This window comes from Corvus moneduloides, chromosome 3, assembly GCF_009650955.1.
Source record: "Corvus moneduloides isolate bCorMon1 chromosome 3, bCorMon1.pri, whole genome shotgun sequence".
In the NCBI taxonomy this organism is placed as follows: domain Eukaryota; kingdom Metazoa; phylum Chordata; class Aves; order Passeriformes; family Corvidae; genus Corvus; species Corvus moneduloides.
Genome location: NC_045478.1, coordinates 105083194 through 105095517, shown reverse-complemented (window position 1 = coordinate 105095517; position 12324 = coordinate 105083194). Strand labels below are relative to the sequence as shown.

General features: G+C 35.9%; 1 protein-coding gene across 32 annotated transcripts in view; it reads right to left on the bottom strand.

Annotated features, from left to right (window-relative positions):
- Positions 1–12324, bottom strand: part of NRXN1 (neurexin 1) — a 674266-nt gene that overhangs the window by 370586 nt on the left and 291356 nt on the right. The gene's annotated exons all lie outside the window — the stretch shown is intronic.

Here is a 12324-nt window from a genome sequence, read left to right as displayed (position 1 = left end):
AATTTAAGTATGCTTAGCCATAATTTACCTTTCTACAGAAAAAAATTACCTTTATGTTTAGTTAAATTAACATAACAGGAAAAAAAACCATTTAAATATTTCCTTTTACCCTTACATCTTGCACAGTGTTCTTAAGAATAAGCAGATTGGAAACTATCTGGCATAGAAAGGAAGAGAATTTGGACTGTGACTTTATTTTAAGAATAAACTCCTCTTAATTTACAGGTGTCTTCATCCCAAAAAACAGTTGTTATAAAATAGTTACAACTAAATCTTACACTCATATCCTTTTTTTTTGTAATTTAAATGCTGAATTATAACATTTTGCCTAATTAAGAATAATGAGAATAATATTTAGAGTTTTATTATTATTGATTATTTAAGTGTTTTAAAATATTTTTATAATCATCATGGATCAGAAAGCACAATTTCTTGACACTGCTTATTCTTGGATACTTCTAGGCAGACAGGAATCAAGCAAGGAGGACTAAAATAGACATTTCAGATTGTTTTCAGAAATTACAAGTGAGTGAATACAAAGGTTGATCCCTGTTCTACGATCAACCTCCACTGACTTGGATGGGTATAGTCTTGCATGCCTGAGAAGAAAAGCATAGCTTTTTAAATTTAGTACCTGGAGTTGTTTTTAACATTGAGAGAATCTCTCCAATGCTCTTGTGCCATTTATCATCTCTTTAGGATTGTGCTCAGTGTCAGAAAGTGACAATTTTTTATTTAACAAAACAAGTAAGCTTCTTGGCAGAAGTCCCTACTTGCACTTTCTTAAGGTGTGCTCTGTATCTTATCATTGGTTTATGCAATTTCAGGGAATCAAGAATCCGTGTTGCTGACTTTCAGAGGTAGTGCTGCTCTTATTCACAGCCAATTAGCTCATCAGCTGAGTTCCTAAGTGTCTTGTATCATGTCAGTGATGGTGTCAGCTGTCTCGTGTTAGCTGGAGATGCAAGAATACTTCTTCCCCCCAGAGCAAATGGTGTGGTCGTTTCCTCCTAAGAAACTGCAGACTGGCTTTTGAGCTGCTGAAATATTAGACAGCAAAAACTGCAGAGACAGTTCAAAGTGTACCAATAACCACAGCAAAAGTTCACCAGGTAATTTTCACCCATATTCAACAATTATAGGGCTTAATTTTTGGTAAAACTATAAGGTTTTTTACAAGTCATCTGTAAACAATTCATGGCATGTAAGTGAAAGATGGAGTTGTTGACTTACCTATTTGAGCTTTCTTTTCCAGACAGATTTTACTACTAGTGAGAAAAGCCTTAGTGTGCAGAGACAGAGAGGAACTTTTAACTAGTGAAATTTTATTTCTACATACATGTGCTTCACTCCCTGGAGGAAAATCTCACAGAATATAAAATGAATAAGAAATAATACCAAAGAATTAGCATAAGCTACATGAACCACAGCTCCCTTTTTTCTTTAATTGCTTTTTCTCATTCCATGTCTTGGTCTTCATCTTATGCCTTGTTGCTTCAAGACTGCCTAGACAAATAACTGCTGAAGAGTTCCTTGCACATTTCCCAAAGGGGACTGCATCTCTGAAAGCCAACTTTATCTTGATGTCTCAGCTCAACAGAGCAATATCTCCTCTGAAGGGACTTGTCTGATGGATTGAGGCCTAGAAATCAGCTGGAAGGGAGCATAAGTTAACCTCTTGACATGTCATCCAAAAAAGTAATGTACTTGGATGGAAATTTCAACAGCTACCTGAATATAATTCATTAAAGTTATTGTCAAGAAGAGATAATAAGGAAGCAGTTATGTGGTTCCAGTAATAAGCTACTGAGTGCTTAAAATGTTATGATAGATGTTTCATGCATTTTAATAGACATAAATGCAAAATGTGCTAGATACAGAGTAAGTGCTTTTAATATAAGTAACTGCTCATCAGTGACATGCACTGGGTAGATGTTTTTAATGTTTTCAGCTCTTCAAAAAAAGCACATTGAAAAATGAATTACGGTTCTTATAACATTAATGAAGAATAATGTTGTAGCTGAGAGACTGCTAGGCTCCTTCATCAAGACTGAGCTTATGAAACAATGCCCTGCTGCAGAGAAGTGAAGCAAGGATAAAAGAGCCACCTTTCTGAAACAGTCATGGAGCTAATACATACTTACACGAAGGTTTTTTGCAGATGCAATAAAGGAGGGGCCATCAAAATGCCACAGATGACTCAGAAACCAGGTTCTGTGAACTTGTACTTATGCAAATAGGTGGACAACTTCTGTGCTACATATGGAAAGGACAAAAGCTCTACGCACATGTAGAGTTATAGTTATCTGCTGTCTATAATCAGATTTCACTGGTCTTAGTGCTGAAAGAGTAAGAAAATTCCTTATCAGGGATTTATTCCAGACTTCCAGCAGAACAAATATAGAAATGTTTCAAAATAATTTTGATTTATGCAAAATTTTATTTTGGCAGCCTTGTCATTTTTCCTTTCTTTCTTTGATTGAAGAAGAGGGAGCCAAACATTTCCTAAGCAGCTTGGCTCTCCTCTTCACACAAAACTGAGATATAGGATCAGATCTGACTCTCACAGAAACCAGCTTCAGGTTTTTTTGATCATTTAGAAGTAGTATCTATTAATGTGAGAGGGACAAACAGAAACTTGGCAATTCCCCTCAACATATGCCAGACCTACTGCAATGATCCCTGGCTGTGCTAGTGAGAACCAGATATCCCATTCCAATTTCACTCTCCTTGATTCTGTTTCCCCTTTCCCTTGCTTCCTACCAAATGCATGTCCATTCTATTAAAAAAAAAAAAAAATTCCAAACATTTATTCTATGAGTTCCTTACAAGTGTGTATTAGGACAGGATGACGGCTGTGAGCATGTGGTGTGCTGATCAGAAAAGCAGTATCTCCCTGCAGAGAGATGGCAATTTGGTTGGTTTTCCTTGAAAAGTTCTCGAGATAAGCACAGCACCACTGAATTAGTAAGGCTTCATTTTTAGAAAAAGTCCTATTCACTTAATAGATTTAAATGCTTCCTGAACTAAACTATTAATGATTTTAGTATCTTATACAGAGCTTTTGGGGAAAAAAAAAAAAAAAAAAGTAATTTTCTATTCCCTGAAAATAACTCTTTAAACTGTAGTATTACAATAGAAATAGTGGAGTATGTCTCCATAGAACTTTCATTTATAAGCACTTCTAAATGTTTTCTGCAAACATATTAATAAATGTTCCTCTCAAGAGCATTATATCTTAGAAACAGAAAGTCCTAAGAAACAAAGACATAAAGAGCAAAGAAAGGTGTTTTTACATGAAGTCTGATAGTATTTTAAATATCTGTATAAATTTAGAAACATCATCAGCTCACCAATGCTGAGTTACTGTTATTTTTTCTTAATACTGAATGCCAACAATTCATTTTTTTTTAAAGAGCTACAGACCAAAATTTCTGGCCAGAAAGATCTTAGTAATAAGTAAAAAAAAAATTATTCACAATGTTTAGTGAGTATAAAAGAGCCATTTTAATTAATGGCTTACCCTAATTTGACTGGATTTGTCAGTTAATCAAGAGGTTTTTTTGAGAATTTGCTGAAATATTGGCTTGTGTCATCTTCTGCCATCTGTGTGTTAACACTCTAATCTTCATGGAATCTGATTACAAAGTTTAGAATGGCTGTATACAACCCAGTTGATGATAGATTTATATTTTTTTTCAGCCCAATGTGTCTGTGAGTCTGTGATTACTTTCACTAGCAATTTCCTCTTGCTCTGAACACAGGGTATAAACTAGTGATGAAATAATTAGGGAAAGAAGTTGCAAATTAAACTGGGAAATGGCACATAAGACCAGCTAGTTCAGCACTGTGCTTTCAAGAGCACCACAGAAAAGTAGGACTGCTCTGTCGTAATTACTACTCTATCACAGCCACAGCTTCCAGTGATGGACATGTTTGGGACTTCTGGAGCTGCAGAAACAGCCTTATCACACAAAGTCCTTGATGTATTTCCATTTCATTTAAAAAAATCAATTTATTAACCTCTTGCTGCTTCTTACGGCTATATAATCATACATTTATAAAACTACATTCATATTCTCCCAGGTATTTTTTTTCCTAGCATGCCTAGCTGCCTCATGTAGGAAAGCTAATCCATACTTGTAATCCTCCCAGCTGCAGTGACCTGTATTTTCCCCGTTTAAGTTAATCAAGAGGAACGGGAACTGAAGACACATGGAGCATTCAGGAAGCGGATAAACCATGACTGCATAATAGCATAATGCTGCTTTCTCTTCTGGTCTTACTTCTTCTCCCCACAGCTACTCCCATCCACTGGGATTTCTGGTCACTTCTAAGCACTGAACTGTTTTACAAGAGCTATTTACAACGACTGCACAATTTCTTCAGCTCAGTGCCACCACATTCCATTACTGCACTTGCATAATTAAGGTTACTTTTCTCTAGCACAAATTACTTTGTGCATATTGCTAGTTAATTCCACCTACCACTTTGCTGCGCAGTCATTCAGCATTTTGGAGCCCCTCAGAAAATCCTCAAATGCAGCATTTCATTTGATTTTCCTAAATAATCCCACTGCATTTGCAAATAATATCATCTCAGTGTTCATCTTTGTCTCTCAATCACTTATGAATATGTTAGCAGAGATTCCTGTGGGAGCAGCTGGGAGAAGAGCTTTACTGTGGAATGACTGCCATGGCAGCCCACTTTGCTAATATGAATGACATTACATTAACTTTTATATATTCTTCACCAGAAGAAAATAATATTCAGTTCCTTTGCTATCACTGATTAGAGCAGGATTCCTTGTTATCCCTGCTAGATTTGACTGTAACACCCACTTTCTGTCATGGAACAAAAATGTGAGGATAATTTAAATCACCAGTCCTGAAATGTGATTAAGTCATCTTGCTTCTCAAATCTAAAGGAAGAAAACATAAAAGTAAAATATGAGAAATTTAGGACCTGCTATACATGAAAAAGTTACTTTCAAGTGCTTCTTTCCATTAAAATATTTAAAAGGCCTAGTCTACTTCTTCTGAAAAGTCCTTTTATAAAGGATTTGCTAGGACCAGTATGAGCTAGACATGTATAGCTCCCTGGCATATAAATCAGGATTTATTAATTCAAGACAGTCTATTCTTACAGATCCAGCACATCCTGGAGGCTGCTTTGTCCCTGTTGGTAAAATGAGAGGCTACATGCTTGCAGCAATCTCTGCTTTCCTACCCTCCAAGAGTCCTCTTGTCATACTTAGTATTTTAGAGGATCTCCCGCTCCCTGCTTCCCTTTAAGAGTTCAGGCTGAAGGATCAGAGGGAACAACTTCCATCCACTTCAGGCTGTTCCCTTGGGCTTTGCTTGTGAAACTTTGGCAGCATTCCAGCTCTCAGAGCCCCTTGATATATAACCACACTCTGGCCCTGACTCAGATAGCCCCATATATTTACTAACCTGACAACTATCTATACCTGGTGGGGCAAAAATTAAAGTATACACTGAAATGTCACAAATGGAAAGTCTATTGTTTTCAGCAATCTTAAAGAAATTTCTGAAAACATTTAGGTGGTAGTGCTAAAAACGTCTTTACCTGAACATTAAACTAATGATTTTTCACCACCAATTAGGGCAACTAATTTTCAAATTTACATAAATTGCTTTGTGTTTAAGCTTTTGCTGTTGCCTTTTTTCTGTGGCTATTTCAGAGCACACCACTGTGCCTTGAGAAAGCCCCAAACATATTATTATTGTATGTTTGATTACTGAGGCTCCTGTTAAATCATCTATGTCTTTAAAGTACCATGAGCAGAACGTGTAACTTAAAAAGATAAAAATAAGATGGATGAAAAGAGTGACAAGACAGGAAAGAAGTATACACACCAAAAAGGAAAACATCTGTTTTATAGTAAGAGAACTTGAAATAATACTTTACTGACAGCCTGCCAGGAGACTAATGGCAATTTTCCCCTCTGTTAGCTGAGGAAGAGCAAACACAGATGAGGTTCTATAAGGAGCAAGTAGAATTCATGCACAGAAATGAACTTTATTGCTGTCCTTCATGCAGAAAGCACTGATAGAGCAAAGCCCTCAGTCCCCAGCAGCCAACCCTGAAAGCTTTGTCAGGGAGAAAGTAAATATTGTAGAGCCTTAAATGGTCAGCCAGCATATCTAAGGCCTTTATTTTCACTTTGATGAAGGTTTGAACTTTTGTTTGCTGTTAATATGATAATTGTCTCCCATGCCCCAGCTAAGCAGATTCAGGCCTGAGCTAGAGAGAAACTTGCGGAGGCTTTGCCACTGGCTTTGACAAATTGTATGTGCAAGACTCTTCTCAAGATTTCTTCATAATAAGCTAAAGTTTTTATACTCCTTATTATTTAAAGTTTTTAGTTGGTTTTCTTTTTTCATCTTAACAACTGGAACTGGATAAGGAAGGGGTAAAAATGGAAGCTTTTTAGATAACTTGAGCATTTCCCGGCAAAATTCCTGTGCTAACCAAAACACAGGCTTGAGATGAGAAATCAGTATATCACAAGACTAATTTTCTCAATCACTCACTAAGTGAGAGAGCTCACACTTGGAAGTCCAGTGTGCCTTCACTGTTACCTTCTCAGAGTCCTCTCTCAAGACAAACTATATCCATGTGAAATTTCCCAAAAAACCACAACATAAAACATATTGCAGACCTTTATCATCTTACTTGAATGGCCCAAAAGAACAGCATCCCCTTAGCTGGCATCTCCTATGTTCCTCTTCATGATACTCAGTGCCTTTTCCTCATGCTTGGAATGCCCTAAAACTGGGGATCAGACATTTCCTAGGTTCAACATCCATCTTGTTTCATAAGCCAAATTCAGGAGAGAATAGTTGTGATGTACATAGCTGAAAGGTGGACATCTCTACCCAGAAACCGTTCCAACGTTTCCCTTCAGTTGTCAGAAACATCACTTCCTTCATTGACATAGATTAATCATTCCACATCTCAAGAAGTGATGTTTATGCCTTTCTGTACACAGCATGTACTTTTCCAGGATGTTGTTGCTTAGATGCAGGCCAGATGACTTCATTTTGGGATAGCATAAATCTGTGTTGCTGAAAAAAGCAATGCACTCTCTCTACTAAAGGTTGTTTTTCTAGCATTCCTGCGTTCCCCCCATCCTGTTTTATTCTACAACAGATATCAGAAAACTGCAGCACGTTAAAATTAACAATTTTGTTAATGGGTCACTTTAGTCAAATTCATCACATAGACTTGAACCTTTTGTGCTGGCAGCAAAGCAATGGGCAATGTAAGAGCAGTACCAGCAGACAGGAAGAGGAAAAAAACCAGTTTTTAACGTAAATGAAATTTTTTTTTTTTTAAAGACAGATGAAATTCTGAAACACAAAACCCAAAGAATAGCATGAAAACTTTTGACAAATGATCAGCAGTGGCCATGCTGGTTCCCTTTACATTCCCACCTAAGTCACTCCAGCCATTCAAGAAACAGCTACTACTTTTCTCCAGAGCAAGTGGGCACGAAGACTGCAGGAAGAAGTGAATACCCAGTGAGCCAATTAATGTGTTGGGCTGACCTGTGCAGCACCATTTCTTCCCACTCTATATTTAACAGAGAAGGAGAAATTAGAGAGCATCTCTTGTAACTGGCTTCTGTGGCTGTACAGAATAAATAATGTGCTATAATGACTTCAGCCCTCCTGATTATATTTATACAGGCAGGCTCTTCTGCTTTCAAACATGGACTTTTTTCCCAAGGTGAGCTGTTTTCAACCTTTGTTCAAAACATAAGGCCTGGAACAAGAGAGAGGATGGTCTTAGTGCAGCTTCAGGACTGACTACTGAGGACTCCAGTGAGAGTCTCTGAGTAAAGCAGCAGTTTTCCTTTTTTTTTGCATGCTGTCTACTAGCAACTATGAAATTGTAATCAGAATTTGATTGAAAGGGGCCAGGTACATTTTCAGTTTTGTTGCATAGCAGCAGAACCTGTTTCTTCAGGAAATTATGTGAAATAGGGGCCTTTAAACTGATATTGCTGAATGAGAAGGAATCCAATGACTTCCTGCTCTAAATCTGCTAAGTATAGGCAAAGTTTTAAAAGAATTATTTATAATTGTTTCAAACTTTATGCCACAGAGGGAAGTTCCTGACTGAACTTGCAGAGAAAGTACCCTGATGATTTGCTGCATGTCCTCTATGGTAAAGCTCTTTTACATATTTTTGCCAGGCTGTCAGCCACACTTAATGAGGAAAAGATCAAAACTCATGCAATTCATAAGCACTGTGTAAGAAAACAGGCCAAGTACAAAATCTTACATTTTGGGTGGAGCTACAAAATTGAATCATCATAATGATTTTCTACTGCCAAAAACAGCAAGAAAGGGAGTGAACAAAGCATTCTAATAATTCTTTTCACCAGATAGTAGGAAGTTAATACATGGAAATATATTAATGAATTACTTATCACAGTAGACTTTGGAATATCCATAACAGCACAGCTGAAGATTCTGGATTTTGCAATAAAATGCAGTTTTACAAGCAGTAGCTTTCAAAAGGGTGTATAGTCTTCACGAAACATTTTCTGCCTCTTAAAATTCATCTGCACATTGAAAATATAATGCAATTCAACACCATTGCTTGTTCTTTAAAATATACAATTCTCCTCTTATTTACTAATAATCTGACAGAGCTCCTTGTCATGCCCTGGATTTGTAGGATATTTTGACAAGAAGTGCTTCAGTAACAGATGTTTCCAAACAGAATAACTTAATCATCTGTAATGTGCACATCTGCAGAATAGAGAAGTTTTAAAAGGATGAGCATACAAAAGAAGGAAAAAAGATTAAGGGCTATAGAGAAGAACAGAGAATTGAAATGGCATGAGAAAAAAAAAGTGAGAAGGACAGTAAATGATATGGAGAATGGGTGATTAACTAGATAGACACAAGAACGAGGGGTGCATGTAAATACAACCACTGAATGGGAACTTAGCTGGAAGAACAAACAGAAAACCCTCAAAGCCCAGGAAACTCTTCCTAATTTGTAAAAGTGGACACCCACCTTGCTCACCCTGGGGAACTGTGTGCACGTTTACTACCATGGTACTCTCTGCTCCCTGACGTCCTGCAATTCATAATCATTTCTTCTGACAGTCCTACATTTGAGTATAACTGAATTCAGTGCCATTGCTCTATGAGTTATTGCCTACAGAAGCAAAGCTGTGTAGAAGAAAACTAACCTAAATCTCTCCTGCACTGTGTGCCACAAGCTGAGAAATCTTTCAGAGCACCATTCAAAAACATGTCCTGTGCCTTTTCATATTGAACAAAAGTATCAGACTGGGAAATAAGAGCCAGCTATTTAACAATTAACATTATTAGTGGTATAATGTATCAATTAATAAAAAAAACTACAGGCCTACTCTGCTGACTTATATAAAAATATAGAAAATTTATTTCCAGAAATTATAGCAATACATTAATAATAATAAAACCCCTCACAACCCAAAAGATGAAATAACTTGTAAGACTGGAGATGTCTCTGACAAAAGCATATTGAATATTAAAACCAGCAGCCTTTACAGCTACCTGGATTTTTTCAGATGTTAATGTTTTGGAATTGTTAAAACTGAAACAAAAAAGGAATTTAAATTAAGTCAAGATAGTAGCCTTTAAGTTACAGCAGTGAAAAATATTAAAATATAGCACAGCTGCTTTTGTTCAAAAGTCATTCAGAAGCTGTTATTGAACTGCAATGTAAATTTTATTGGGATGAACTTCTATCTCAGAAATACTACGGAAAAATCCCATTCAGTTCAATAGGATTCACTGCTATTCATAATTTATGCTTAACAGTTTATGATTAAAGGTTAAAAATTACTTCCTTCTTTGAAAAGGAGAAATGTTTTCGGGCTTTTTCAAAATTTTTTTTCATAAATTATTACTAGGCAAGTTTTAAGGATTAGTTTATCAATTCTGTATATAATGTAGAAGAGCTCTACAGCTACCAACTTATTTTTTACAGAATGATTAATGCAAAAAAAAGTTGTTACATTCATATTATTTAAAAGAACAGAGTTCACTGCAGTCTTATTTTTAAATGAGTTCTTTGCCCCGTGAACACTAATACAGAAACCACAGCAGCTATTTCTGTTCATTAAATAAGTTTTTCCCTTTCTCCTGCTGCAGCCTCAACATTGACCTACAGGTACCTGCAATTTAAAAGGACCATTTAATTCACTGCCTGACGGACAATTTAATTTTGTAAACTTGTAGCTCTGAAGAACACAATGAAGTTATTTAAGGATGTACAAGCCCAACATTTCAGCAACAGTATTTTCTGACTGACATGAGACAGATTTCTCATGATGTGTGGTTTTATGGGCGTATCAATCTTCTAACCTAGCACAAAATATTTAGCATTCCAGACAGTTCCATAAAATTGGCATGAACAGCCTCCATAGTATTGTTAATGAGACACAAGCTCAGTACTGACCTGATATCTGATTAACATTTTAAAAGTTTAAAAAATTCTGCCCTTCAAACAAGGAAGACCCCAAAATGTCACCTCTTCTGCAAGACAGGACATCAGCTAAAGGGGAAGGCATGACCATGTGTAGAAAAAGTTGCTACCAAAATCTTAGCTCTGTCAGCTGACACTTATTCCTTTGATGTGCAGTGAGCAGAAGACAGGCTTTGGGAGAAAAGGAGAAGAGGAAGAGGTATTTTATTGCCTAGGTTTGTAATTCACAGCAGGAGAAGGTGTTTACATTCACATTTTCCTTTTTCTTCTCTCAAGTTTGTTTATGTTTAGTTTAAGTCTTTGGATTTGTTTTAAAGCTATCTGTCCAAATTCAAACCTTCATCCTGACCTGTTACTAGGCTAGTTATAACTAATGTCTGCCACTCCCAACACTGAGGTTTTATTAACAGGACTAATTTCTAAGTAAAACAAAAATAGGAAATGGAAAAATAAAATTCTGACATGGAGACCAGATTTACTTCTATCAACATAAAATTAGGATTAATACACATCCAGCTCTCAGCAGAAGCAAAAGGAGAGGCACTCAATTATCAAAGTGTTTAGCAAATTAATACTCCAGTTCTGGATGCTGTTGCTTTGAAACAAATTGTGTCCCACTAAACCCCATTATATTATCCAATAAGCATTTTTAAGGACTGCTCAGAGCAATAAATCTCTGTAATCTAAATATTAAAATATAGAAATTGCTCATGAAACATCTGGTTGCTGAAAAACTCCAGTGCAGAGAAGAAAGCAGTGTAGTACTTACCGTACTGAAAGTTCACAAAACCCTGCTCAGTACACACAAGCACCACAGGGAGATGGAACTCATCACCCAAGTTCATTTCTAACAACAAAACCACTATAAACAAACTGTAAAGAAAAATAACTTATGAGTATTGTATACCAAGGATATTTTGTAGAGAGGTCACGTTACTTCTGAATGAGACCAAGAACTTGTAACTGCTAATCCAATCCAGTAGGTACATTCCTCCTCTTTGCAATCTTCTAATTGGAGGCTTATTACTTTGTGTTTGCACATTCTCTTTTGATCATCAAAACTTGCTTAAAAATGAAACCTAGAAGCCATTTAAATTTATCTTTGACACATCATTTAGTCCAAAAGAGATTAAAAACTGAAAGCACCTGTTATATTGTGGTTTTATTCCCGGGAGGTTTCCTTAAGTTAGTAACTCTATTTTCAGAGGAATTTTCTGATTTTATTAAGGAAGTTAAGAAAAAAGCAATATTGCTTTTCCTGAGAAAAAGAGGAATTTACCACCAGCAGGCAATCTCATTACAGTTCTGCTCAAAAAGCTGCTTGTCTTACACTTTTTTCTAATTTTTTCTAATTGAGATTTCAGCAGTAGAAAAGAATAGTGTCCTGTGGCAGACCAAGAAAATGCTTCTGAGAGTTTTCATGATTTTATATATTTTAGCGAGTGGAAACAGAAAATATTTGTGTTTATAAGTGAGAATTTTTTACTTTTTTATTATTTTGTTTTTAATATGAGGAAGATATATCTTTATGTCTTGGTAATTACAAGCATTTCCTTTATTGTATTGAAAAGTCTCTCTGAATTTAAGAACAGTTTAAATTAAACATTTGCCCCAAGAAATTTTTCTCATTTTTAATACAAATGCTGTATTTTTGTTTTGTAAAGTTATTAATTGAAAAATCTATTAGCAAATGGCACATTAAGAATAACTTCAGATCATTGTTTTTCTTTATGGGTTATAAAATTATTAAGGAATGTTATGTTAATATCTTTTAACTCTTACCAACTACAAATGAAACCTGTGCAG